This window comes from Phacochoerus africanus, chromosome 8, assembly GCF_016906955.1.
Source record: "Phacochoerus africanus isolate WHEZ1 chromosome 8, ROS_Pafr_v1, whole genome shotgun sequence".
In the NCBI taxonomy this organism is placed as follows: domain Eukaryota; kingdom Metazoa; phylum Chordata; class Mammalia; order Artiodactyla; family Suidae; genus Phacochoerus; species Phacochoerus africanus.
Window position 1 is genome coordinate 103,233,350 of NC_062551.1, and position 24,975 is coordinate 103,258,324.

The 24,975-nt window shown below is 45.4% G+C and overlaps 1 protein-coding gene across 1 annotated transcript in view; it reads left to right on the forward strand.

The window, feature by feature from the left end:
- Positions 1 to 1,497: 1,497 nt before the first annotated feature.
- The window catches only part of LPIN2 (lipin 2), an 87,201-nt gene continuing 63,723 nt past the window's right edge, over positions 1,498 to 24,975 (forward strand). The window contains exon 1 of the mRNA XM_047793817.1: positions 1,498 to 1,732. The gene's annotated coding sequence lies outside the window, so the exon portion shown is untranslated. The remainder of the gene's footprint in view (positions 1,733 to 24,975) is intronic.

Sequence of the window (24,975 nt, forward strand, 5' to 3'; positions counted from 1 at the left end):
AGGAAGTAGTGAAAATAGCCTAAAAGAGACAGGAAAAAACTAAGGGGTGGAGGGATGGGGAGAGGACAGAAAGAAAAGCAAGCAGAAACAGCACGCTCCAGGTCCCAGACACTAAGCGAAATCAGGCACTTGACAGGTAATCGTGTGCAATCTTCAGGACAATCTCATGAGAAAGGCATTACTGTTTCTATTCTATGGATGCAGAAACTGAGGGTCTGGCTATTTTTCTCGTTTTAGTTCCACTTCTCTATAGCAGAGTAAAATGCTCTGAACTATGGAGGGGAAAATCCAGTCCTCTAAAATTTTTTTTTTTGTAGCTTTTTTTTTTTTTAGGGCCCCACCTGTGTCACATGGAAGTTTCCAGGCTAGGGGGCAAATCGGAAGCTGCAGCAGCAGGCCTATACCATAGCCACAGCAATACCAGTTCCGAGCCATTTCTGCAACCTTCATGGATCCACTGAGCGAGGCCAGGAATTGAACCCCCATCTTCATGGATACTAGTCTGGTTCTTAAACCACTGAGCCACAGCAGGAACTCCCAGTCCTTAAATTTTTTTATTTCATTTGTGAGGCCAGTTGAAAAACACAGGCAAGGAAAAAAATCCTAGTGTCCTTCGGCCAATGAAACTATCTTTTATGTCTTTGTGGGGCCTCGGTTAAGGATGAGGCAAAGCTTGGCTGAGTGCTAGAGAAAGGCAGAAGGAACCGGCATGAGGAAGTGGTTGCCTGGGTTCCTTCTGCAGAACCAGCCCTGCGGACCCCTGCGACAGGGCGTTGCTTCCCCGGCCCCAGCACAGCCCCGGCACACCACACTCCGTCAGTGGGAAGAAACTATGCTGTGACTGGGCTCGTCACACAGGAGCTTTACATCAATGCCTATTTTTCAACATCCTCAAAGCTGTATTAGTTATCATTTACAGAACGCTTATTGAGAAATTAATGACATTGGGACGGAACACATGTATTTCCATTCATAGCTTTCAATAATGGCATAGGCAGCAAAAAGATACAAACCTGTGTCCAACAATATACAGCATGAACAATCCATTTCTTGAAAAAGTATATTTTTAAAAGGGGATGTGCAATAGGATTGGGGGGAGGAGAGGAGTGAAAAAAGCAAGATGTGCTACTGGTGATCAAAAGAGGATTATAAAGCATTCAAGACCGTTACCTATTTTGCACTGTAATATTTATTCTTTTTCAGCAGTTGGGCGCTAAGTTCCACGTGACGCGCCATGGGTTGCCATGGGGACCAGAGAAACTTTATTTTAGAAAAGTAACGTTCGGGCTGCCCCTAGCACGCGAAGGGCCAGGCCCCCGCGGCAGCGCGGGAGACCGGCAGCGCGTCGGCGCGCGGGGCTGCATCTGGCGGGAGCGAGGAAGCCCTGGCGCCTCCTGCACGGCCGGGAGGGGGCGGTGGAGCGCGGCGTCACGTGGCGGGGCGGGGCCTGCGCGCCGCCCGTCTGCCCGCCCGCCGCCGCTCGGCCGCTGCCGCCGCCGCCGCCGCGTCCCATTCATGAGGGCCGCCCGGCTCGGCTGCGGCCCAGGCGGCTCCCGAGGCAGCGGCGGCGGCGGGTGCCTGGGCCTCCAACGCGCCCCCGGCCGGCCCCGCCCCCTCGGCCACTCGCGAGCTCGTCCACCCGGGCCGGTCCTCGTCGTTGCCTTCGTCCGGCTGTCGCCTGCCCTCGGTTGCCCGCGGGCGCCGGCGCGGGCCGGGAGCCGAGCCGCCGCAGGTAAGCGGGCGCGGGACCGGGGTCCTCGGCGGCGGGCGCCGCGTCTGCACGCTCGAGCAGCTGGGTCTCCAGCTCGGCGCGGGCGGCCCGGGGGAGGCCGAGCCCCCAGCCCGTGCCTCGCCGCGCCGCGCCGCCGGCGTCAGGGAGACCGAGGGGATCGCAGGGCGGGCTGGGAGGGTCGGGGCGGGCAGGGAGCCTGGGGGAAATTCGGTGCCCCCGCCGCGCGCCAGCCGAGGGTCACTTCGGACCCCCCCCCCCCCCCCCCCGGCGTCTGTGGCGCGGAGGTTGGCGCTGCGGCCCAAGACGCTCGGCCTGGCGGGTCCCGGCACGGAAAGCGCCTCGGGAGGCCGAGTCTCCATCCCGCCCCCGGGCCTCGGGGAGGGGGTCCGGCACGTGATCCGCACCGAGGCGGGGGCCGTCAAGTTGCTGTTATTTGTCGGCGGCCGTTTGTTCGGCGGCGTCTCCGCCCGCGGGCTGTAGACCGGATCCTGAGTGTGAGTAGTTTCTCCTCTCAAACCCCCTCCCCTCCGCACGTCTTAGTCTGTAGCGAACGTGTTAAGGTCCATTTGCTGTGAGGGCTTCTTTCTCAACTTCTGACCCGCTGGTCGTGGTATTTTTCCCCTTCGCCCGCACAGATTGAGACTGTTCTCATTGGAAACTGGGGGTGTCGTTTTGATGGCATAATTAATGAAAAACAGGACCAGAAAGATCACTCTTTCAGAAAGTGCTAGAACTCCGAGTATTTGTAAATGTTAAGAATTACTTAAAGCTCCAGGCTATTTTAAGATGCACATTTGGGGGATTATTTTTTCAAACCTTCCCTGCCCACCCCCGCCCCCCACCAGTGAACAAGTGTCTCCTGAATTGGTGTCCAGCCAGGCCCTGTTGGAGCTCTTTGTCCGGTAGAGAGGCTTAGTGTTACTTGGCCAGGCTAGTTCATAATGCTTTGACCTTAGAAAGTCACGTTTTGAAATGTATTTTGAAGTATTTACAAGTTATTTAGTGGCCCATAATGGCTTATATGTTGATAGTCTGATACTGATTGTTCTCAGCTGTATAAGTGCAGCAGATGAAGCTGAGATGGGAGCCGCAGGGGATGGATTCCTGTGATGGGACCCTCCCTTAATGCAGCCAGCATCATCTCTGAATGAAGGGCAGTCAACCTCAGGCCATACTGGGCCAGAGTATAAAAAGCAGGCCCAAGGCCATGTGTGGAAGAATATCTGACAAGGGTGCATGGCCACTTTCCTCCAGTGAAAGGTGCAGTTGGTTGCGATGTTTCAGGCTGAAGTATCTCCAGGCCCCAGCGTTGGCAATAGAATCCTGGAAGTGAGAAGGTGGCTTCTGTTTTAATGTTTGAGGGCGTAGTTGAGAACCAACAGCAAAGCTTTTATGTTTTGGAGGAACTGGAAATGGGGGCATTTGAAAGCCACTGTTAAGGAGCAAATAATAGGGTCAGCTGGGGCTCTGTGTCCTTTATTGCTGCATTCTTGTAGCGGTAAAGGTACTCATCACCCTGTGTTGTAGTGTAGTTGCAGTTGCAGACGACTGCACTGTGTCCTGCTCTGGGCTGAGTCCTTGAAGGCCATCCTGGCAGCTGCCAATACCCAGCACAGAGCCGGCTTTGAGAAGATCCTCCACAGAGGTCTGTAGAAGGAAAGTAGGAAGCAGCAGGCATGGTGTCCCTCAGAGTGACCTGTGAGCCAGTGGTACTTCCTGAATGAGTTCACTCGATTCCCAGGGATTGTGAGCTTCAGAAGGCTAATCCTGCCAGTGCCACTCGCTGGACATGGTTAAGAAGGTTCAGCTAAGCTGACGAGCATTACAGTGAACATTTTGCACTGTTTAGTTTAAATATTAATAACTTAGTTTAAATATAGCTTGGTTCTCTGTGTCAACAGCCATTTCTCTGGGAGTGCTTCTTTGTGGACGTGTTTCCTTGTATGTAACAGCGCAATGACAAGCTGGACTCTGTCTTCTTAGGAGGTAGATTCCTCTGCCTCCCATGGGTGCTTAGCAACCTGTCAGCAAGTTTTTAAGTCTGACTTAAGTCTGCCCGGCTTTGATTTAAAGCCTTTCCTTTTTGATCGGGCCCCTGTGGCTGGGTGGGTATGTGTGTGCACATTGAGCTGCCCATCCATTGCTAGGCAGGAGTTCGGGACCTTTCTTTTGAAAGCCTATTTGGATTTTTTTTTTTTTTATTCCCTTCATTTATAGTAAGTTGTTTTACTTCTGGCTAAGCCCCAGAGTCCTCTGACCTATCATTGGCCATCTTTATGATGAAACACCTCACAGGTTGGTGTGCGGAACCATCAGTTGGCAGAATCCTGTATAAATTATGTCTCATTGGGAGTTCCCTTTGTGGCTCTTCGGGTTAAGAGTCTGACTGGTATCCATGATGATGCAGGTTCAGTCTCTGGTCTCGCTCAGTGGGTTAAGGATCCAGTGTTGCTGTCCCAAGAACCAGCTTGGATCCCATGTTGCCGTGGCAATGGTGTAGGCCAGTGGCTGCAGCTCGTATTCAACCCCCTAGCCTGAGAACTTCCATATGCTGCAGGTGCGGCTGTAAAAGGGAAAAATAAACCAAAAAAAAAAAAGTTATGTCTCATTAAGCCTTTGAGGATAGTTATTGCATGCTGGAGCAGCAAGCTTTATGCCTCTGTCTTGGTAATAAGGCATTTGAATAAGAAGCTGTCTGGGTGGCTTTGTTGGCTATTAAGTGCTCCACCTTCCTTGTTCATTCTTTAGGAACACACTATTATCACTCAACACTTTACATATATATGGTCCTGTAGTCTTGAGGATAAAAGAGGAGAGACAGTCGCTCACTCCTGGGGTCCAGATGAAGCTGTAGATGTCTTAGAGGTAAGTGGCAGCTAGTGTGGTGGGGCTGCTGCTCTGCTCCCCTCAGCCATCCCCGCTGACAACAGGAAGCTTGGCCCAGGTGCTCTCTCCTTGCTCTGGAACTCTGGGACTGAGGATTCTGCTCTAAATTTCCGTTCTATTAAGAGGGAAGAGAAGGAAAAGAATCTATTAGGAGATACAGTGCTACACTGCAAGACATCAAGTCCCTTAGTGTGGCTTTGGGATTAGAGTGATGATAAGTTATAAATTTATTTCTTATTTCTCTGACTATAGAATCTTTTTCCTCTAAAGGCTTTGAATGCTAAGTTTCAGTGGTCCTGTTTGTCTATTAGACTGGTGTTAAAATTGTTATAAAGAAATGAGGAAGGAGCCAGAATTCACTTGTAAAGCCTGACACCCTGGCTCCAGCATGAGGGCCTTTTCCTGCTTTCATAGCTCATCTGTACATGGAGGGTGTGGCCTAGAGGCAAGGAGTTTATGTGATTGTTAGGAGTGGGACTTTTTTCTTTTGTCTTTTTTTTTTCCTTGCCTTTTCTAGGGCCGCTTCCGAGGCATATGAAGGTTCCCAGACTAGGGGTCTAATCAGAGTCGTAGCCGCCAGCCTACACCAGAGCCACAGTAACGCGGGATCCGAGCCACGTCTGCAACCTATGCCACAGCTCACAGCAACGCCGGATCGTTAACCCACTGAGCAAGGCCAGGGATCGAACCCGAAACCTCATGGTTCCTAGTTGGATTCGTTAACCACTGCGCCACGACGGGAACTCTAGGAGTGGGACCTTTTAAAACTGTTGCTTTTTTTTTTTTTAATTATTTAGGTCAAATAAATAATTTGATAAACTACTTACATGTATATAGGTGGGGGCTGGAAGGTGATCTTTTAAAAATCCACTGGGAATGTGCTGCCTTTTTTTTTTTTTCTTTTTAGGGCTGCACCCATGGCATATGGAGGTTCCCAGGCTAAGGGTCTATTTGGAGTTGTAGCTTCAGAGGTATGCCACAGTCACAGCAACGGTAGATCTGAGCCACCTCTGCAACCTACGCTATGGCTCACGGCAATGCTGGATCATTAACCCACTGAGTGAGGCCAGGAACCAAACCTCGAGAACCCATGGTTCCTAGTCAGATTCACTTCTGCTGCACCATGACAGAGACTCCACATGCTGCCTATTTTTGTTATCTTTGAATCTAGAACTTTGTTATGTACTTTTTTTGTTTGTTTGTTCTGCTTTCTAATTTTTTGGCTGCCCTGTGGCATATGGAGTTCCTGGGTCAGGGATTGTATCCGAGCCACAGTTGTGACCTACGCCGAAGCTGTGACAATGCCCTTAACCCACTGTGCTAGGCCAGGGATGGAATCTATGTCCCAGGACTGCAGAGATGCTGCTAATTCCATTGTACCACAGCAGGAACTCCTATGTGGTGTTTTTTAATTTTTCTTTTTTAAATTTTTAATTAATTTTTTATTATGCAGTGTGTATGTGTTTCAGCAGTGTCGTATTTTCAACATGAAGTATCCAAATTAGGCTTTTCTACTTTGGAGGAAAGACATTGTCTCACAGAAAAGCACTCTGTGTAATATCTAGGTAGCTGGAGGATAGCCTTTATCTGACATTTTGGCATATTTGAACAGTTTAGAAACTCTTTACTTCTATAGATTTATGAACAGTAACTGAGTCTGTTTATTTCATTTCATATCCTCACTTTTTGTGCCAGTTGTCTTCATTTTGTTGTTTAGTAATATGTGAGTTTGTCTGAACTACTTCAGCTTATTTTTTTTTCAACCAAGCAGAGTATACATGAAGTTCAAAGTGGTTTATAAATTCTGAGTTGTTTTCAATTTCTAGCATCTTTTTTATCTTTTCCCATTTAAGAATCTACAGTGATCTGTTCTTGCCTTTTTTGGGCAGATCTGAATTTCTCATCTCAGCTCTTTCAGTTCAGTTTTCTCCCAACCATCTTCATCTGCTCCAAACCTTTAATCATCAAGACTCACTTCCCTTGATTAAAGTCAGTCGCAGGAGGCATGCTTCTTACAGGTTTTGGTATTGTTACCATTTTGCTTATTCTGTGCTAATTTTTGGTTGCTCTCAGGTCATCTCTGGCCTTCTTCTAGCTGTTAACTGTAGGAAATGATTGTCTGCTTAGTTTTCAGACACTCCCTGTGGCCACTTTGCCTCCTTCCCTGTCTGTAAAGGTTGAACTGAGGGGAGGCGTAGGGGAGAAATGGAGAGTTGGGTGGAATAAGCAACCAGCCTCAAAGGCTTGTCAGGTTGCACCAGAGAAAGGACAGCATGAAGAGGAGAGGAAAGACCGTTTAAACATGGGCACCATTGGGTTATGGTCGTGGGGATGGGCTCGGGGGGTTTAAAAGTAGTGTGAAGGGGAAAGGAGAAGGGACAGACCTCCATACGTTGGTGTGCAGAAGCAGTCGGTGAGCTGGAGTGGCTGGAGACCTGTTCTCTGCAGGGCACTGGCACCTTTGAAGGTCTGTTGCGCTCTCTCATTGTTTTGATTTTAACTTTTTGGTTACTTGTTAATTTACTTTTTAGATATTTTAAGCAAAGTGGGGAGTATAAAGGAACATAGATTTGAAAAGTTTAAGAAACATGATTAAAGACATGTTAATATCTCAAAGAGAAGAGCTACCAGTATCTAGGTTTAAACTGGCTTTGATGGTTATATTTAATTATAAACATTGAACAGAAGCTGAGAACAGGTAAAGCTAAAGATAGGCATATGGTACTAAGTAATCTCTTTTTGGTGACCGGTTGAATTTCTGCATTTACTTATTTCTGGGCTATAATGGAAGGGATAACATGGTGGGGTTTTTTGGGGGCGGGGCAGCATCTGCAGCATGTGGAAGTTCCCAGGCCAGGGATTGAACCCTCGCTATGACAGTGAACCAAGCTAGTCCAGTGACAACACTGGATCCTTAACCTGTGCACAAGGGAACTCCTGTCCCATGTATTTTTAATTCTGTAGTAAGATGTTTCCTTTTTTTATAGAAGTATAATTATAAACAAAAAAATTAATTGGTTAATCTGAAATTGAAATCTATCTAAAGGACTTTTTTCAGAGTTCCCGTGTGGCACAGTGGTTAACAAATCTGACTAGGAACCATGAGGTTGCGGGTTCGATCCCTGGGCTTGTTCAGTGGATTAAGGATCCGGCGTTGCCGTGAGCTGTGGTGTAGGTCGCAGACGTGGCTGGGATCCTACATTGCTGTGGCTCTGGTGTAGACCGGTGGCTACAGCTCTGATTAGACCCCTAGCCTGGGAACCTCCATATGCCACGGGAGTGGCCCTAGAAAAGACCCCCCCCCCAAAAAAAAGACTTTTTTCTACCTCTGAGTAAACTCTTTTCAGTTCATTATGATGTGATGTATTTTTGCTCTTGAAAGATATAAACTCTTTAATATGAAGTCACTTTTAATTTTATTGTATTTTGTATCTTTACTACCTATGAGACACCAAAACCATCAGACAGTTCCTGTGAATGAAGAGCTCTGAATCGGTGCTTCCTGGTAGGGTATGGTGCTTCCCACAGCTGAGTCATCAACCTGTGGTCCTTGAAATAAAGTGATGTCTGTCTTCTGAACCAATATAAGTCAGGGGATGTTTGGGCTTACTGAAGACCCCTAGGGAGTATACTTTTGTTTTTTTAGGATTCTATGTGAATATACTTTTTACTTCTTTAGGATTCTACTAGTGATTTTTTTTTCTTTGTGAAACATTCCAAAGCATCTGCCCACATATTTCTTTAACATCCCTTAACATATTTGGGGTGAATTTCACATACCTTAATAACCATAGCATCTCTTTACATATGAACTCACAGTTCAAATGGGACTTACTCAGGGAAGCATCACTTAAGAGTAAGCTCTTATAATTTAAAATGTGTATTAAATGCTTTTTGAGAAATAACTCATCTTTTGTTGTAGGGTTTTCTAATTGGCTCAACCAGTTCAAAACAGTTGACTAAGTAACATTATTTTAAAATTTGGAATTTGCTGGGCTTTAATATCTATCTACTGAGACTCTTTGCCAAATGGTGTTGATGTCTACTTTTTAGAAACAGACTGTTTCTAGGAGGTGTTTAGAGTTGGTAAAGGTTGTCATTATTATTGCCGTTACATGATTGAACACCTTCTTGGGGCAAGCCATTGTGCTTTACATAAATTATCTCGAGTCACAACTGCCCTGCAAGGTGGAGATAATCCCTTTTTCTAGGTGAAGGCAGTGAGGCTGAAAGAGGTTTGCCAAAGGCACGCAGCTGTGTGGTAGCCATGTTGCTGCCCAAGGGCTGTGAGGGTCTCCTGCATCTGCTTGACATGCCTGAATCCATTTTAGGGTTTTGTTTTAACCTTATTAGGTAGGACTGGAGGACTTACTGTCAGCAGCTATAAACTGCTAATAGAAGGACAGCACTTGCCGTGTTGGAGCCTTGGTTCTCTGAATCATTTATATGTGCACAATCCACTGGGAGAAGATTGCAGTGCCTTGGCTACCCTGCCGGGTGCCACGATGGCACAAGGTGGACGATGTGAAGCCCATGTCCCCTGCCTGCTCTCCATGCTATGAGCGCGTTGCTGGACTGAGTCAGGACGGGGCGTCTCACCTGTGGCCCCTCAGTTCTGGCTGAATACTGCTCTCAACTGAGCTGGAGAGGAAGGTGCTACTGCTGAGGGTTGGGGAGGAGAACCCAGCTCAGCTGGGCTTCTTGAGACTCGGGGTCAGTATCCAGCATGATCCCATCTTCAGGGCCTTCCCTGGCCCTTAGCCTCTTCCAGACTTGAGCACCCGGCCCCCAGGTCACCTGGCACTGGCTTGAGGTCCGTCGAACTCCGTACAGGAAGCTTGACCCGCACGCCACTGAAAGTGTTGGTGCTGCCCGGTGTCTGAGTATGAGTGCAAACTTGTGCTTTCTTCACTAGAGCATTTGACTCACCTGCCAGCAACGTCTGTGGAAGGATTCTCTCTGAAGGAGTTTTACTTACTGTGAATAAATTAATGATTTGGCATTTATCAGCTCTTCAATACAGGGGAACATCTCATTAAACAGAAATAGATGCATAGACCTTCAGGAATTTTCAAGTTCTTGAATACGCTTCTGGTATTTAGCTTACTGTAATATGGAGATAACAGTACTTCTGATGGGCTAATTCTGTGTATTAAGCCAGAGCCACAAGCCACCTGGAGAACCAGAGGCAGGTGGCAGGTGGGAGACCTAACCAGTGATGTCAATGTCTATAAGCACAGGGCAAAGGGCAAAAAAGGTGAGTGGAACATCCCCCTTGCCCTGAGGTGTATCTGACAGGCTTTTAGGGGAGTTAAGTAAGTCTGCTTGCGTAGAAAGCTGGAGTAGGCAGGGATTGAAAGGGGGTCAGAGGAAGTGTCTTGGCGAGAGCCTCTCTGCTCGCTTGTCTTTAGCATGAAAGTATGATGTTTAGTTGAAAGATGTTTCTGCCCAAAAATAGGACTGCTTCCTGTGCTTAGAATTTCTTCCTTGACCCAGAACTTTTGTCTTTAGCATGTCAAAATAGGAAATGGACTTTTGTAAATCAGCGATTTTGTATGTCTTATGCACAACATGTGTTTACAGATTTAAGTCTTGTGACTTTTGCCATCATTTTATCTCTGGCTATATGAATTTTACCGTCCCCGCCTGTGGGTAGAGCTTTATCCGTGTATCTAGAAAGCAGAGCTGTCTTCTATACCTAGTGTATATAGTGCAGATGAATGCTTAACTAGGAGAATAAAGTCTGCTGCTGACTAGTTCATAAAGTCTCTAAGTAATTAACGTTTTTCTCCAAGGCTCTAATCATTTTCATTAAAATTTCCTTAGATTATAAAACTACATGAAATTTTACTCCCTAGGAGTTGAAAAATACTAATATACCCTGTATTGATTGTTTTGAGAGCTGATTTTTTTTTTGGTCTTTTTTTTTTTTTTTTTTGCTATTTCTTGGGCCGCTCCCACGGCATATGGAGATTCCCAGGCTAGGGGTCCAATCGGAGCTGTAGCCACCGGCCTACGCCAGAGCCACAACAACGTGGGATCCGAGCCGTGTCTGCAACCTACACCACAGCTCACGGCAAGGCCGGATCGTTAACCCACTGAGCAAGGGCAGGGATCGAACCTGCAACCTCATGGTTCCTAGTCGGATTCATCAACCACTGTGCCACGATGGGAACTCCTGATTTTTTTTTTTTTTTTTAATCTTCTGAATATCCTTTTAAATACTGGCTAAATCTTTTGCTGGTATTCTTGCCATAGAATGGAAAAGGGCTTTTGTGTTAGGACATTTCCCTGCCCCAAGTCAGTTAACTAGATAATTTAATGGGAACTTCGCTGTGTTTAAATTTCCTAGTTTGTTTGTTTGGTCTTGTTAATGAGACATACCTAAGTGGATCACAGGTGCTAAGGTTGAGAGTAGGAAAAAGAGCTTTTCCTAATTAAAAGCAGAACAAAACAAATCCCACAGTTGTTCATATTTGCTTGGTGTTTTTTTTTTTTTTTCTCTAGTAGTTTTCATTCCTGTGAACAGGATTCTTTTTTATAAGGCTGCATCACATAAGAGTTCTCTTCATATTAAATTTTTTAAGTATTTTTTTTTATAAAGTTTAAAAATTCAAAGAGTACTATGAGGTGTATAGTGAAAAACACCGTCTCTTCCTCCCTGCTGATCACTGCTCCCTAGAAGCAGCTCCTTTCAACTCTTTGCGCCTGTTTCTCGCGGGACTTGGTTCCACGTCCACAGGCCTGCGCTGCGGGAGTGTGGGCTGGGATTTTAGGCGTTCCCTGTGGATTTCCTGGCACACCATGAGGGTTCATCTCACACAGGTGTCCTTGCCTCCCAGTAGAATCGTATCCTAATTTATTTTCAGAATGTTCAGTGTTGACGTTTTTGTGACTAAATATTGTTCAGAACGAAGATTTTATTTCTTCGCCAGTTCAGATCTTTGTTTTCTCTGGAGTTAATTGTTCTTTTGGCTTGTGTTTCTCGGTACCAGTCCCATGTGCAGCCCCCCACTGGCACCTGGGCCCCGGCCTCCGACAGGGCTCCCCAGCCCCCACACCCTTCCCCACTGACCTCTCCGCAGCTTCTCTCCTCCCAGCAGCTTCCTCATCTTGGTGGGCACGTCCTGCACTTTTCGAGGACAGGCTCACAGAGGGTCACTTCTGTGGGATTGTGGGGTCTGGATGTCTGCTCTAGCCTCCTACTTGGTTGTAGGCTGGCTGTAGAATGCTAGAGAGGAAGTAATTTTTCCCTTAGTGTTATGAATTGTTACTTTTGAGAAATCGGTTTTCTTGAGAAGCCGCAAGCTTTTAAATTCCTGTTTCTGTCCCTCTCCGTCCTCCTCTTTCTCTTCCCTTCTCCCAGGTGCTTTCAGTACTTTTACTTTCTCTCCTTAAAGCCCCTCAACCTCTGGATGAGGTGATTGTTACCTGCAGCTTTGGTCACCTGACAGCCTGGGTCAGGGAGTCACGGGTTCCCTTTGGCATGAACCCGCAGCCTGGCCTTGTCCTGCCTGCTCGTGCTTGGCTGGTGGGTCGGTGTGTCCGGGGGTCTGTAGATCTGTGCGTCGGGCACATCTCGAGCCAGCGAGGCCTCAGGGGCAGAGGCCTGGGGGAGGGTCACTGCAGCCAGGTGCCCCCTGCTTGGTGTAGCCTTGCCCTTTGCCCCCAAAGAAATGACAGGGCTTTCTGGCACAGCCGCCGTGGCTGCAGCACAGCATGAGGATGCTTCTGTCCTTTGTGCTGGGCATCCAGTGGGAACTTTCATTTTGGAAAATCATGTCTTTGACTCTGGGAAATTTTCACCTGGTTGTTGATGTTTTTGGCGTTATCTCCACCAATGAGGGCTTGGAGTACTTGTAACTTTCTAGGCCTCTTTTTTTCCTCCATCCATGTTTCATCTTTCAAAAACTTGGACTTTTTTCGTTGTCTCTAGCCATTCTCTTTGTACCTGCTAGTTATTCCTTTTTTATTTCTTTTGTGTTAGTGGGTGGGTTCATTTGTGAAGGCTGCAGTAACAACACACCACAAACTGGTGGAATAAACCAAAGGTTCTGGAGGCTGGAAGTCTGAGATCCAGGTGTCGACAAGGCTGCTTCTTTGAGGGCTGCCTCCCCGGTAGCTGGCAGTCCTCAGCATTTCTTGGCTTGTAGGTGTAGCTCCTTGATCTCTACCTCACATTCACATGGCACTCTGTGTGCCTGCACATGTGTCTGTCTTGGTCCAGGTTTCCCCTTTCTATGAGGAAGCTGGTCATACTGGTTTAGGGCCCACCCTAATGACCTCATTTTAGCTCAGTTACCTCTGTAAAGATCCTTTTTCCAAATAAGGTCATGTTCTGAGGTATTGAGGGTTCAAACCTCAACTTTTCATTTGGGGGCACAGTTCAAGAGTGAATTTCAAGAGGGAATAGTGTGTAACACCCTCTCTGTTCACAGAATGTCTAGTTATTGTAACATTTTACAAGATGCTTTTAGGCACATCTGTCTTCACTGAAGATCAGAAAGCTACTCTCAGGATGCAATTTTAGATTACAACTGGAGATTTTTGTTCAGGCTGTGAGACTGCTAAAATTTCCACTGGTTTCCTGAATATTTTATTATTTACTGTCTGAGTCACCTCATTTTGTACTGTTGCTTTCTTTCTGAAACAGTTTGAAGGTGGGCAGAATGCCTAAAGAGCAAACAGTCTCGTGAAGAAGTAAACCCTTAGGCTGACCAGCAGAGCAACATGAACATCCTGGAGTTTTGGTTTTTTAAAATTCTGTCATATATTTTCTTGTTTGGGGCTCCCCAATCTTTTAACCTAAAGTAGTCCCCTCCTGCCTTTCCTCCGTTACCCTCTTTAATTTCCTTCATCAGTAATTTTTGTTTGTGGTCTCCCTCCCTCCCTCCTGAGGGTTGGCTTCTAAGTGCTGGGGGCAGGTACCAGCCAAGTTCACTGCCCGATTCCAGCTCAGAGCAGTGCTTGGCACATCACAGTGGCTGCAGCTTTTAAACACATTGATGTATGAAATGGTTTATTTTCCAACATTGCAGATGTGGCTTTACAGCCTCGCTGTTGTTCATATCAATGTAGCTTGGTGAGCAGGGGCTGGTGGAGCCTTACCTGGCGTTTGTTTTGCTTAGCTATGTAAAACTAGGGCCCAGCCCAGCACAGAATGTCCTCCCAGAGCCTGGAAAGGGATCTCCCCCTCCTCCAATTTCTGCTGGGGCCCTAGTAGGTGCCAAGCTAAGTAAGGCAGGACATGAAATTCAGGCTGTGTTTTAACTGGCGTGGGTTGGAGGGAGCTCCTCCCATCTTCCCAGGATCCTCTACAAGCGCCAATCTGGGGTGCCTGGAGCTGGGCTCTCCGCACAAGGGTCCACGTTCCTGTGCCCTGGCCCATCTTTTTTAAGCTGAGACAGGAGAAAGTGGTGAGCTTGTGCTGCCTGATCTAAAAGCCTTCCCTCCAAGAAACGGGGGCTGCATTCCTGAGAGTTAACTGCAACCGCTTAGAGCTGTGAAAAACTGTTCTGGGAGCTGGGGAATTCTGTCACCTATGGCCAGGAGTTAAGTAAGCTGATGGACAGGTGCCTGTTTCCTTCTTGTTGTGTAGTTGGTAGTGAGGGAAGACCCTGCTCTTTGCCTGTGGGAGTCAATGCCAGGAGATTGAGGCCACAAATGAGGTTGGTAGAATTGATGCAGCAGGGGTCACCTTTAACTAGATGTGTGGCACAGTAACCCTTGATTTCCTTGTGGCTCCCTGGAGGGTCTGGCACCACCACTTGGCATCCTCATGGTGACCCCCAAGGTGGTTGCTGTAGCTTTGACCTCACTGATTCCTTTGGATTTCAATTTGGTATATCAATTGTAGATTTTTGGCTTACAGTTATTCTGAAGTTTTGATGTAAGAGTCTATATGTATGTGAGAGTGTTTTAAGTTGTTGTTCTCTTAATTGCAAGTTCATTTCCAGTGTCCTGCATTTGTACCCACCTCTCCTCATGATTTCGGATTTTGGTGGTATAATTGTGCCTGGATGATTTCATGTCTTTACTGTATATATACCTTTACTGGTGAGCCTTGTCATTTGTGGAATTTTTGTTTCCTGTTGCTGTCTTTTCTGCCTAGAGAAGTTCCTTTAGTATTTGTTGTAAGGCTGGTTTAGTGTTGCTGAATTCTCTCAACTTTTGCTTATCTGTGAAGGTTTTGCTCTCCTTCAAATCTGAATGAGAGCCTTGCTGGGTAAAGGAATCTTGATTGGAGGTTTTTCCTTTCATCACATGAAGCATATCATGCCACTCCCTTCTGGCCTGCAGAGCTTCTGGTGAAAAATCTGCCGATAACCTTATTGGGGTTCCCTTGTATGTTACTTGTTTCTTTTCCCTAGCTGCTTTCAAGATTTTCTCTTTGTCTTTAATTTTGGTCAGTTTGATTAATATGTGTCTCAGTGTATTCCTCCTTGGGTTTATTTTGTATGGTACTTGTTGAGCTTCCTGGATTTGAGTGAGTGGTTTCTTTCCCATGTTAGGGAAGTTTTCAGCTATTATCTCTTGGAATATTTTTTCTGTCCCCTTCTCTCTCTCTTCTCCTTGTGACACCCCTATAATACGGATGTTGGTGTGTTTCATGTTGTCCCAGAGTTCTCTGAGACTCTCTTCATTTGTTTTCAATCTTTTTTCTGTTCCACATCCGTAATTTCCATTAATCTGTCCTCCACCTCACTTATTTGTTGTTCTGCCTCCAGTATTCTGCTGTTAGCTGCTTCTGGTGATTTTTTTATTTCAGTTACTGTATTTTGCATCTCTTCTTGTTTAAGTTTTATGTCTTGTATCTCTTTCGTCAGTGTTTCCTGTAAGTTATCCATCTTTGCCTCCAGTTTATTTCCAATGTCATGCATCATCTTCAGCATCAACAATTTAAAGTCTTTTTCCTGGAAGCTAAGAATCTCCTCCTCACTTAACTTATTTTCTGGGGTTTTTTCTTTCTCCCTCATCTGAGTTATAGTCCTCTGTCTTTTCATTTTCATAGGTTTTGGTGTGGTGACCTTCTTACAGATAGTAGAGTTGTAGCCTCTCTTACTTCTGATGTCTGCCCCCCCTGTGGCTGAAGTCAGTATGGGGGCTTGGTGTAGGCTTCCTGATGGGAGGGACTGATGCCTGCCCCCTGGTAGGTGGAGCTGATTGTAATCCCTCTGGTGGGTGGGGCTTAGTCTCTGGATGGGATTAGAGGCGGCTGTGTGCCTGAGGGGTCTTTAGGGAGCCTGTTTACTGAGGGACGGGGCTGTGATCCCACCTGGATTGTTGTTTGGCCTGGGGCTTCTCAGCAGCTGACTGACAAAGGGTGGGGCCAGATTTTCCCCAAATGGCTACCTTCAGAGAAAGGCAGGCTGCTGAATATTCCTGAGAGCTTTGCCTTCAATGTCCTTCCCTCACAAGCCACATTCACCCCTGTTTTCCCAGGATGTCCTCCAAGAACTGCGGTCAGGTTTGACCCAGATTCCTATGGAGACCTCCCTCTGCCCTGGGACCCAGTGCACGTGAAAGTCCGTGCACGCCTTTTAAGAATGGGGTCTCTCTTTTCCCCAGTCCTGTGGAGCGCCTGTGCACAAGCCCCACTGACCTTCAATGTCAGATGCTCTGGGGCTCTTTCTCCCCGTGCTAGATCCCCACACGTGAGAGTTTGATGTGTGGCTCAGAACTCTCACTCCTGTAGGTGAGTCTTTGTGAACCAGTTTTGAGTCTGTGGAGCTTCCCACCCTGGAGGTAATGGGGTTGTTTATATCACGAAATCGCCTCTCCTACCTCTTGATGTGGCCTCCTCTTTTTCTTCTGGAGTAGGGTATCTTTTTTTAAGGTTTCTGGTCCATTTGAGTGGAGATTGCTCAGCCTTTGTTGTCTTTAGGAGAGAAGTTGAGCTCCAGTTCTTTTATTCCGCCATCTTAATCCGGAATGGATTTCAATTTGGTTTAGAAAATTTAAGCCTCCCTCAATAAAATGGCCATATTCATGAATTAATGGCTCTGACAGCTCTTATGAAAAAGCTTGCAATCAGCTTTGGAGTTGTAGCAGATTTGGAGAACTTGGTGTCAGGGGCAAAGTCTTGTAGAATCAAGGGCGCTTTCAGTGTGTACCTGTGGGGAAGGGGAAATGGGATATGGCTCTGTTGTTCGGGGAGGGGGTGTGTGTATGATATTTGCTAGATAGATACATACTTGTCTACGTTGTCCTGGGATGTGAGTAAATGGTTATTTCTTTCCTTCAGCCTCACGATGCCTACTGAGCTAGGGGTGATGGGTGGTGATAATTGACCAGCACTCTGCATGATTAAAAACACTGCTGTTTAAATAACAGATGCAGTATGTTGTTAACAGGTCTGAAGTTGGAGTTCCCATCGTGGTGCAGTGGAAGTGAATCGACTAGGAACTGTGAGGTTGAGGGTTTGATCCCTGGCCTCACTCAGGATCTGGTGTTGCCATGAGCTGTGGTGTGCTTCACAGATGAGGCTCGGATCTGGCGTTGCTGTGGCTGTGGTGTAGGCCGGCAGCTGTAGCACCGATTGGACCCCTAGCCTAGGAACCTTCATATGCCATGGGTGTGGCCCTAAAAAGCAAGAAAACAATAAGTCTGAAGTTTCCCCATAAGGTGTGATTTCCTCACTTTCTTCAGTTTTGTACCCCGTTACAAATGGATGATAAGGGATATGTCCATATTCCTATTAAAAATGTAACTGAAGGAACTAAAGATGTGTGTGGTCAGATGCACGTTGCCCACTGTAGTGGTGGTATGTGCATTTCGGGAATGCTGTCAATCTCAGAAACATTTTAGAACACCTCTTCCTTTCACAGTTGCTTTCTGTCTTGAAATATATCCTTTTATACTCAGTGGTGGAGCGTAAAATGGGAAGGTTCGGTGTTTGGAAGTAGCCCGAAGTCCTTCAGGGCCACATGCGGTGGATCGGGCAGGTCAGGGACGGGCCGTACCTACTTTTGTACCATTTGCAAGTTGTGACTGCACAGTAATGATACTGCTTTTAATGCTGTGTAGCACCTAAATTTAAAGGTAGCTCCTTCAGAGAAAAAGAGTACTAATAACATGCCAGATAGGCTGTACATCTTTAATCTGTTGTATAGCTCTTGGTGGTGGTTAATTTAAAGGGCAGCATTCATCTTAAATAGAGTTAGGTGGCATGTCAGTGTGACAAAGAGGTTTTTACGCCAGAACTTGGAAGAAGGAAATGCCCTGGGCAAGATGTGTCCTGGGAGGTTGGTCTGATTGGACACAGGGAGTGGGGGGTGGAGGGGAGTGTTCAGGTCTGGGAGTAGCTGGATCCCATGGTTTTTAACTGAAAACCCTTCCCTGCACCTCTACGGCTCATCTGACCCATGTGAGTCCTAATTTGGCTCTTTGGGGCTGGAATATGAATTAGAGTCCTACTATTTGTACAAATAGGCTGAAGAGCAGAAGAGCAGACCTCGTTCAGAAGGGTCTTAGGGAATGGGAAGTGGTTTGGGAAGCTCAAACAGAGAAAAAGCTGTTGATTGAAGTTGGAATTAGATCATAAGTCATTTGTGTTCTTTTCTATGTCCCTCACTAGTGAGCCCTTGGATGGCAGGGACCCTGGCCCAACAGTCGTTCAGCAGGCACCTGAGTGGCACAGGTCTGGAGGCTTTTCAATACAGATCTTCCTCGACTTAGTGACGGGGTTCCATCCTGAGTTGCAAATATCCTAAGTCGAAAACAAGCTCCAGATCCTGGGACTGACTGGGAGCTGGGGCTGCCTCTGTCCTGTGTCAGGAGAGAGGATCGCAGGGCCCCACTGGCCCATGGGAGACCAAACTTGAAAATGCCAAGTGTGGTCGCTACTGAAGGCGTCTCACTTTCACACTGTTAAAAAGTTGAAAAATCAAAAGTTGAGTCATCCTAAAGAAAAACTACAAGTTGACTGAAGCTCAAGATGGTTAAGTGCCAGGGTACTTGGTAAAGAGGTGGAGCTGTCATTTTTAAACTCAGTCTAAGTTCAGAGCCCAGGATGGCTGTCTGCCTGGCCCACCGCTAACCAGAACTGGTGTTTAAATATAGGGCCCCACGCTATCTAAGCCTGTGGTTCGCAACTGGAAGAATTCTGCTTCCGGGGGACACTCAGAAACGGTGGAGGCGTGTTTACTTGTCACAGCTGGGAGACTCCGCTGGCATCAAGTGGTGGTGGTGGATGTACAGGGTACTGCACCCTCCACACATGTCCTCAGTCCTTTTCTGTGGTGGTGGTGTTGCTCTTGTTAATAGCCAGCTTAGTGGGTATGAAGTCATATCTCCATCTGGTTTTGATTTGCATTTCTTTCATGATTAATGATGTTGAGCATCTTTTCATGTACTAATTGGCTATCATATATTTTCTTCAGAGACATACTTATTCCATCTTTTACCCATATTTTAATTTGGTTGCTTTTTTGTTGTTGAGTTGTAAAAATTCTTTACTTATTCTGAAGGTGAACCTTATTAGATATGATTTACAGATGTCTTCTCACATTCTATAGGTTGTCTTTTCACTTTCTTGATAAGGTCCTTTGATGCAGGAAAAAAAGTTTTAAATTTTGATGAATCTAATTTATCTTATGTTTTGTAGTTATATCTAGGAACCATTAAGACTTTCATGGTTTTAGCCCTTTATGTTTGGGTCTTTGATCCATTTTTAGCTAATTTTTCTATGTATCATGTCTTATACATTGGGTCTTTTGTAGATATAAACACCAACAGTGTGGATCAACACAGAGGCTCTGGAGTCAGAGTTGTCTCTGCACCATGTGTGGAAGACACTCTGTTCCCCATGGAGTGGACTTGGCACCCTTGTCAAAAATCAACTGGCCATGGTTGTTTGGGTTTCTTTCCGGAATCTCCCCTCTATTCCATTGGTCTGTGTGTGTGTCTTCATGCCAGTATCACAGTTTTGATTACTCTAGCTTTTTATAATAAATTTTGGAATCAGGAACTTTGTTCTTCATGTTCATAGTGGCCTCTCACAATTCCGTGTCAATATGAGGATTGGCTTTCTGTTTCTGTAGGGGAAAAAAAAAATCTGTTGGGATTTTGATGGGGATTGCATTGAATCTGTAGATTGCTTTGGGTAGTATTGACATCTTAACAATATCAAGTCTTTGTATCTAGGAACACCAGGTATCTTCCTCTTTACTTTGGTAGTTTTAAATTTTTCTGGCAATGTTCTGTAATTTAAATATGCAAATGTTCACCTCCTTGGCTAAATTTATTCCTAGATATTTTATTCTTTTAGATTTATTGTAGTTGAGATTTTAAAAATACCTAGTACATTAAATTTGAGTTCCAAATTGAGTATTATGTTCTAGAAGTTACTATGGAGACATGTTGAGGTTTGAAACTAGGTGGATTAGGGTTTTGAACCTGGATTTGGTGCATTTAAAAATTGGTAACTGTGGATATATATAATATATATAATCTCTCTGCGTTGCTCTTTAATCATCAGTAAAATACAAGGATAAAGCAAATCTATCTTTAACAGAAGTTACGTAGATCAGAGATAATGTGCAAAGGACTAGCTCCAGAGTGTGACTCAGAGTTAAATAATGCTGGGGTGCTAGTATTGTTTTCTTGTATGGTTTCAGCGTAAACACTGGTTTACCATACAATTTCTCAAGAATGTTTAGCTTATATTACCTTTGTTTGCTTATTTCTTTTCACATCCAGAAGTTTTATGATTAAAGTATGCATTAAAAACTTGAGTATGGAGTTCGCCTTGTGGTGCAGCAGAAACTAATCTGACTAGTGTCTGTGAAGATTCGGGTTTGATCCCTGGCCTCACTCAGTGGGTTAAGGCTCTGGCGTTGCTGTGAGCTGTGGTGTAGATTGGCAGCTGTAGCTCTGATTCGACCCCTAGCCTAGGAACCTCCATATGCCTCGGGTGCCTCCCTAAACAAACAAAAAACTTGAGTAAAATCAAGTTGTTGCAAAGGTTGGTGATTTTTATCCTTAGCCTTACAAAGTATGTTGTGTTCCCATCATGGCGCAGCAGTTAACGAATCCAACTAGGAACCATGAGGTTGTGGGTTCGATCCCTGGCCTCACTCAGTGGATTAAGGATCTGGCGTTGCTGTGAGCTGTGGTGTAGGTCGCAAAGGCGGCTCAGATCCCAAGTTGCTGTGGCGTAGGCTAGTGGCTACAGCTCCGATTGGACCCCTCGCCTGGGAACCTCCATATGCCACGGGAGCAGCCCTAAAAAAAGACAAAAAAAAAAGACAAAAAAATAAAGTGTCTTGAGTCCAGACGAAAAAAAAAATTGTTTTAATTAATTAATTAATTTTGGTGTTTTGTCTTTTTTTAGGGCCAAACCTGTGGCATATGGAGGTTCCCAGGCTAGGGGTCCAATTGGAGCTGTAGCTACCGGCTTACACCACAGCCACAGCAACTTAGGATCCGAGCCACATCTGCAACCTACACCACAGCTCACGGCAGCGTTGGATCCTTAACCCACTCAGTGAGGCCGGGGATTGAACCCAAGTCCTTATGGATGCTAGTTGGGTTTGTTAACCACTGAGCCACAACGGGAACTCCCAGAAAAATAAATTGTAATAAAACATCACCTGCATTTTTTGTTTCAGTTGTGCTGTGTCCTTAGAAGAGGGGGAACCTTTCTTTTAATGTTGCTGCTTTCAAATGGCTCTGTGATTTCTTGGACCCTGTGTGTGCCCAGATGCAGGGTTTAATTTAGACATATTCCTAGAGTTTAACCTCTCAGTAGCAAAGCTGGCCTGAGGCCTTACCCTCAGTGAAGGGCACAGTTACTCCTGCCGTCTTAGAATCTCCTCCTTCTCTTTGTGTGATGTAAGTGTTGCCACGTGTACATTTGGATACTAATACTACATTCTATATGGAACTTTATGTTGAAGTAGGCAGATTCAGCCTCCTAAAGACAATAATCTAAGAATTCTGATCATTTTTGTTTAAATTTCATTGGTTAAATAAAATCTATTAAGTGACTTAACTGTAACATTAGAATTACAATCTGTTAACTGACTTAACTCTAAGCACTGTAAAGCTAAATTCCTTAAGTCATTCTCGTAGCAGTGTGTTTTAGCCATTTTTGCTGTTAGTTTCCTGAAGAACAAATGAACCTGCATACAGGAATATGAAATGCTGTGTACGCTATTGGGGAGGGAAGTCATGTGAACGCAATCAGGTTGAGAAGCATGGAAGTTTGAAAAGGAAACAGAGAAAGAAACAGAAACCAGGAGTGCAGGCTGACCACAGAAGCCAGGTGGGGTTTCCAGCCTCCATTGGGAGCCCATTTAAGGCTACATGCTCTCCCTGTCTGTCCTGTGGGGATGGCCCTTAGCAGCACTCAGGGTGATTCTTTGTCAGAATGACCATCCCGGCTGCTCGGGTGGTGTTTTCTTTAAGCCTGCTAATATGATAGCAAGCAAGTTGTAAGTTAAACACCAACAATATGGTTAAAAGCAGAGGCTCTGGACAGACCTTGGTTTACATCCTGGCTTCTCTATGTTTAAAGGTGATCTCACTGTTGGTGACAGTTAAGTGTACAGAGGTCATTTGTCAATGTCCTTTGCACACTTGTCTCTTCAAGTCCCAGTGTATTTATTTTTACTTGTATGAATTGTATATATGTGATAGAATTTTTACATTCTCTGCAAGAAACTGCATATCCAAGAGATTATTGCAGAGTTCCTGGCCTCTGAGGACTTAATTAGCAGTTTATTCTCTAGATGGAAGACGGCAGGAAAGAGAGAACCAGCTAATCACCATTTTTGTTTTCTTTTTTTGGCTTTTTGTTTTTTTCAGGGCCACACCGGGGGCATATGGAGGTTCCCAGGCTAGGGGTCAAATCAGAGCTACAGCTGCTGGCCTACACCACAGCCACAGCAACGCAGGATCCGAGCCATGTCTGCAACCTACATCACAGCTCATGGCAATGCCGGATCCTTAACCCACTAAGCGAGGCCAGGGATCGAACCCGCAACTTCATGGTTCCTAGTTGGATTCGTTAACCACTGAGCCACAATGAGAATTCCAATATTTTTACAATTTAAAAAAATTGTAAGTAATTGTTTGAAAGACATGAAATCACAGCAACGAAATAATTAAAACAACCATCACCAGTTTTTCAAATGGTCCAGAAAATCTCTAGTGAGAAATGTTGTGCAGAACCAGCTGTAGGAGTGGAAAGTCCTTTTAAGAGTTGAGGAATGTGAGTGACTGACCCGGGTCTCTGCAGGATTGCTGATCTCATAATTTTTAAGTCTTCACCTGTTTTCTCCGATGGTGTTAATGATATTAGCCTGTGCTCACTTCATTTGTTACTTGTTGTGATTTCCATGGGCAAAGCTGTAAGCCACCTCACTCTGACCTGAAGTGGAGAAACTCAGCAGGGCCTCACTCAGCTTGTAATACACCGAGTGCTCCTGCTCCATGTGAGTTTATAGCAGAGAATTTGTTTATGAAAGATTAAAGCACCACACTTTTAAAATTATTGACCTTTTTTTTGAATTTGATGATAATATGACTTAGGTTTCAGTAGGAATGCTAGAGCATGAGCAAAATGGGGTGACAGTCCTCATATATAAAATTGCTTATATGCTTAGGGTGTCACCCTGAGCGTCACTGTGGGTCATTGCAAACGGCTGTCAGAGGGCAAAATGAGAGAAGAATAAGACAAACATTTAAACAGAAACAGTTGTGATTAACAGGACACACACCCTTAATTGGGTTTAAGCTTTACTCTCTTAATGATCACACACTTGGCTGCTTTAGACAACCCAGTGTTGTCTCTCTGGTCTCAAAATGTTGGAAGTTTGACCTAGAATATTAGTGTCAGAGAGTTAGAGCTCAGAGGTTGTTCAGCCCAAACTCCTTAAACTGTGATAAGTACATTGATGATATTCTAGGCCATTCATACTGTAAATATGGTACATTAATCCTGAAACTTGGTGGAAGAAAACTTTGACCAGTTAACTTTTAATTTATATGTTTAAAAACGGACCTATCAGAGTAGAATGTAAAAGATGTTGAATTTTAAATGTAAGATGTGGGAGTTCCTGTTGTGGCTCAGCAGGTTAAGAACCTGACTAGTATCTGTGAAGACACGGGTTTGATCCCTGGCCTTGCTTAGTGGGTTGGGGATCTGATGTTGCCGTGAGCTGTGGTGTAGGTAGCAGATGAGTCTCTTAACTGGTGCGGCAGTGGCGTAGGCCGGCAGCTGCAGCTCTGATTTGACCCCTACCCTGGGAACTTCCATATGCCATGGGTCCAGCCCTAAAAAGCAAAAAAAAAAAAAAAAAAGGTAAAATGTACATCTTCAAGAGGATTATTATTATCACTTGAGGCTGGGACTTCTAACTTCAGGAGACATACCTTTCCTGGTTTTTTTGTTTTGGTTTGGTTTTTTGGGTTTTTTTTTTTGCCTTTTATAGGTCTGCTGCCGAGGCACATGGAGGTTCCCAGGCTAGGGGTCCAATTGGAGCTGTAGCCGCCAGCCTACGCCAGAGCCACAGCAATGCCAGCTCCAAGCCGCATCTGTGACCTACACCACAGCTTGCTGGATCGTTAACTCACTGAGCAAGGCCAGGGACCGAACCCGAAACCTCATGGTTCCTAGTTGGATTCTTAACCACTGTGTCATGACGGGAATTCCTGTCTTTTGCCTTTTTTAGGGCTGCACCCGAGGAATATGGAGGTTCCCATGCCAGGGGTCCAATTGGAGCTGTAGCTGCTGGCCTACACCACAGCCACAGCAACGCAGGATCCGAGCCACGTCTGTGACCTAGACCACAGCTCATGGCAACACAGGATCTTTAACCCATTGAGCAAGGCCACGGATTGAACCTTCAGCCTATGGATATTAGGTCCGTTAACCACTGAACCACGACTGGAACTCCAGCCTTTCCTGTTTTTTCATCTCTTTTCCTAGAAAGACCTGTTTGTGTTTGATTATTTATTCATTCACAGCTCAAATGAAATTGTCACTGGCTATGCTGTTAAGAGTTTTGGGGGTTATGTGAGGACGTAATGAACATTGGAACTTGAGTAAAATAAACAGCCATTCTCCAATAAGCAGTTAAACTACAGAAGTTTGGAAAACCTCAGAGTGGTACCAGAAAGAACTTTCTCTTGGTTTTGAAGAAAGCATATCAGTCCCTTTTGGATTGTTTTCATAGGTAAATGTTAATTATAAGTAATTCTAGACATGGGAAGAAATATTTTATATGTGTTAGTGTAGGCTGTGGTCCCTTTATGTGTGGGTCTCTGTCATAAGTGGCCTTGAAAATGCATAAACGGACCTGAGTTAATTCCTTCACTGTAGAATAATTATGGTGAAGAATGAATTCCTTGCA